We start from the raw sequence: 4,699 nt of genomic DNA on the forward strand, positions 1-4,699 counted from the left end.
AATTGTATTTGTGTATGATATTTGAAGATTCTATGGAGAACCATAAAGCAGAAAAGAGGGATAGAATATAATATATGGTCTAGAATGTGGCCGATTTGTCAGTGTATGACCTGAAGACATACTTCATGTACTTAAAGATAGGACAGAGTAAGACACGTAAAAACGTGTAAGATAGGATAATATTGCAACCAGAGGAAATTATTAATTCAGTGTCTGCTGAAGGTATGGAATCCCTTCCAAGGAGTAGTGTGCCGGAATTAAGTGAAATTATGGAAGGAATAGATAGGTAGACGTTACTAGGAGCGTGTCATTTCTTTGGTATTCCCAATGTCTACCACTGGCAAGAGATTTCATAAGGTGTCTGAAAAGATGATAAACAACCAAAGAGAGGAAAAAATTACATAACAAATGAATAATATTTTCAGTATTAGAATTCTCAAGAGTAAACCATCAGTATCCTGAGGGATATTCATAATTATGCTTTCTTTTTGCAAATTTAAATATTTTTATACAAAGGTTGTCACATAATTGGATACTTCTTTCTCTGCTTTGTACACAATCATTCCCACCCTCCACAGAAAGGCTGCTTCTGAACTTCTCATGTGGTGACACAGCGCTACAGTCCTGATGCTGAAAGAACAGTAGAGATGCCTCAGTAATTTAAGTTGAAAGCAGGACACTGGTTATGGCTCTTGCATCCCACATCAGGAATATGCAAATGTCCTTATTCAAAAATACAAAATAAATTATCTGTAGGCATGGTCAATGACAGCAGTAAACCATTATATATTGTCAAAGGAAACCAGTAACAGATGGTTACAGTGATCAGCCAGCCTTCTTCTCTTCAGTCATTTTCTTCACGTGACTTCTCTGAAGTTATCAGTGAGGAACCTGCCTTGAGTTTCCTGTCACAGTTAATTAATAAGGGCAAAGCACTATTCTAGGAGTTAGAACATGCTACCTCCCATATCCTCTCCCAATCCTCCCATTCCTCCCATTGCACCCATTCCAGAGTGCTTCTCTTCTTTAGGAGTCTCTGTCACTACAGCTTTGGCTCTAGTAAGCAAGGAGGCCATCCCAGCAGCATCCAGTAAAACAGTTCTTACAACTAATTTTGGATCAATGATTCTCTTTTCCACAGTGTTCAAAATCTCCAAGTATGGCTTCATAACCAACTTCTGAGGAACTCTGAAGAATTTTCTCAACTATCAAAGATTATTCAACACCAACATACATAGCAATCAGCATTGCAGGAATTTTAAGTGCTCTTTTAAATAATTTCTACACCTATTTTCTGATCTTCATTAGCAGGCTTTAATGAACCCAAGGGTGGGATGCATTAAAGCAGAGCGCAGCCCCCTCCTAGAGCAATGCCTTCTTCAACAGCTGCTCTTGTAGTACTGAGAGCATCTGTAACTCTTTCTTCTCATTCACTTCAATATCACTGTCACTCCAACCTCAACACAGCGACTCCATCTGAAAGTTTAGCAAGTTGTTCGGTCAGCTTTTCCTTTTCATATTCACTAGTTCTGATGTCTAGCTGCTCATTAATTTCTTGAATATGTTTTTTATGTGAGCTTTGTCACCTTTTCTTTTCAAAAGCATGGCATCATCTTTGGTGACAATGGCCTCTCCAACTTTTCCTGTCATGAGCCTTGCGCATCTTCAAGATTTAGATTTAACCCCATTCTCCAAACACCGAACCACCAGTACTGATAGCCATATGTTTAAGCTGGTTCTTTCTATTGTCCCCAAACACTGGAGCTTTGATTGAAACAACTTGAAGACCAACTTTTAGCCTTCTCAAAACCACTGTGTTCAGAGGTTCTCCATCAACATCTTCAGTGATTTTAACCAAGGTCTTCAGATGAGTATTGGCCATTTCAAGAGCAGGTACAATGGACTGAACACTAGAAATTTTCTTTACACTCAATAAAACATAGGCATACTGGAATTCACATTTTTGACCTTTTTATGTGTTAGTAATATATGGGAAAATATATCCTGTATCAAACTTCAAGCCTTCAATAATTTCTAGCTGATCATTTTGGGTTTTTTTTTTTTTTTTTTTTTTTTTTTTTTTTTTTTTTTTTTTTTTTAATCTTTCGTAGTGATGACACCATTTCTTCCAAACTTTATCTTTGCATCAGAAATGATGTTCCCAATATCTTTGTCTCCATTTGCAGAAATTGTAGCCACCTGAGCAATTTCTTTAGGAATTGTTACAGGTTTAAATTGTTTCTTAAGTTCAGCAATTGCAGCATCAACAGCCAACATCACACCTCTCTGGCTTTCCACTGGATTAGCTCCTTTGCTGATCTTCTTAGAGCCCTCCTTGGTAATACACCTCGCCACAACAGTGGCAGTGGCAGTGGCAGTGGTGGTGCCATCCCCAGCCTCTACTTTTGTGTTACTGGCAACATCATGAACAAGTTTAGCTCTGATACTTTTGTATTTTTACTTTAAATTAATTGACTTTGCGACAGTGACCCCACCTTTTGTTACTCTGGGACTTCCCCAACTCTGTTCAACAATCACTGTAGCTGTTACAGCATCAGCTAAAAGGTCTATCTATACCTTGAAGCATTAAGGTTTGAGCATCCTAACCAAATTTTATGTCTTTATCACAGGCCCAAGTGAGCTGAGGAGCCAGTTTCCAGGATCTCATCTGGCGAAAGACTATGGGTAGTGGAAGCATTTCTGCAGGGTCTTGGCAGGAAAGCACAAGGCCAGGCTTAATTATGCTTTTTAAAATATTATATTGATGTTCTCTAAGATTTCAGATTACTTCTTAGAGGAGATAACCTTTCAAGCAATCACCTGGGACTGTGTATACATGATTCAGATCCTATTGCTTACTGTTTTAGTTAGGTTTTTATTGCAGTGAAGGCTTTTAGGTTCAGAGGTTCAGTCCATTATTGTCAAGACCTGAAGCATGGTCTGTCCAGGCAGACATGATGCTGAAAAAGGAAGTGAGAGTTCTACATCTTGATCTAACTGCAAACAGGAGAAGACTGGCTCCTACATGGCTCTAAGAGTCTCAAAGTCCACCCTGACAATGCCACACTTCCCCCAACAAGGCCACACCCACTCCAACAAAGCCACACCTCCTAATAATGCCACTGCCTGGGCCAAGCATATTTAAACCACCATACTTACCAACTAGTTATTGCTGATTACCTCTTTTGTCATTTCATAAATTATACTGTTAACAGTCTTGCCTTGGACATAGTACTACCTGAAGACCCAGTTATTCCACTTCTGGGCATTTATCCCAGAGAAGCTCCAACATACAACAAAGACGCATGCACCACAATGTTCATAGCAGCCCTATTTATAATAGCCAGAAGATGGAAAGAACCCAGATGTCCTTCAGAAGATGAATGGATACAAAAATTGTGGTACATTTACACAATGGAGTACAACTCAGCTATCAGAAACAATGACTTTATAAAATTCTTAAGAAAATGGCTGCATCTAGAGAATATCATCCTGAGTGAGATAACTCAGTCACAAAAGAACAGACATAATATGCAGTCACTGATAATGGGAAACTATCCCCAGAAAGCTCTGAACACCCCAGAAACAACTCACAGACTGTGTGAAGTTCATGAAAAAGAAAGAAAGAAAAAAAACATTATATTTACTCCTTACACACCAAGAAAACTTTGACTAATTCCAGGTTACATCCTGTTTTACATGTACTTTATGCTCATTGGAACTAGTAAGATCTTAATGCACACTATCAAACCTTAAAAAAAAAGCCAAGCAATGACAAAAATGTATTCATATACTTTTATGTAAAATGCTTGAAATTTGTACATTTATCTTTGTTTTTTAAAAATAAAGTTCTTCAATAAAAAAAGGAGCCATGGGGGGCAGTCTTACCTTTGCTATTACCTAGCCCACAGTTTGATAACCTAGATCTACATAAAAGAACATTCTTTAGCATCATCAGTGTTTAGAAATATCAATATTTATGAATTAATTATTTACATGCCCTTTCTCATTTAACTTTTGACTTAATATAAATATATTGGTGTCCTAGGTCTGTGTCTTCTGTATTCTGTGGCTACCTTTATATTTATACATATGGGCTAACTTCTACTGGCTGTGGCCTTGACTTTCTTTTGATCCTAAAAGTAAAGCCCTTCTTGACTTACTGTACCTCAAGGGATACTTGATTTAATGATACTCCCTGGCCTCTAGTGCCTCTTGTCACACTCATATTCTTTGCTGGAGGGTTCTAGACAATATGTGCTTCATGGATTTATTGTAAGTCCTGGAGAAGATAATTTATGAGATAAGAAATTTATAAACTTTGAAATGCTTTATACTTGTAATGAAATCTCTAGTCCTAAGGCCATAAGTTTTTAAGCAAAAAGATTATAGCAATGGTAATGTCATTTTAAAGTGCCAAAGAGAGCAAGAACAACGAAAAGAGAAAAAAGTAGCTAAGTAGGAGCCCCATTTCTGTCAGAGATAAGATGAATCACCAGCAAGAAAGCAAGAGACCTTTGGAAAAGTTAGGGCACCTGGGTTGGGTTCTCGCAATCAGTCTGAGTGTAAGTGCTACACAGCTTACCTACCTCTCTGTCCTTCTCTCCCAGATTATTTGGATAGATTTCCTCATTTTCTTTATACCAAATATTTATCCCACAGTTGTTCCCCATTTTAGCTTTATCTTTCTCTTTGCTCG

General features: G+C 37.8%; 1 pseudogene across 1 annotated transcript; it reads right to left on the bottom strand.

Moving 5' to 3' along the window:
• Nucleotides 1-947: 947 nt before the first annotated feature.
• LOC308415355 (60 kDa heat shock protein, mitochondrial-like) lies at nucleotides 948-2,698 on the bottom strand (annotated as a pseudogene). Its single transcript has one exon. The product of its transcript is annotated as a 60 kDa heat shock protein, mitochondrial-like (transcript).
• Between the last annotated feature and the right edge of the window lie 2,001 nt (nucleotides 2,699-4,699).

Source organism: Micromys minutus, assembly GCF_963924665.1.
Source record: "Micromys minutus genome assembly, chromosome: X".
Lineage (NCBI taxonomy): Eukaryota > Metazoa > Chordata > Mammalia > Rodentia > Muridae > Micromys > Micromys minutus.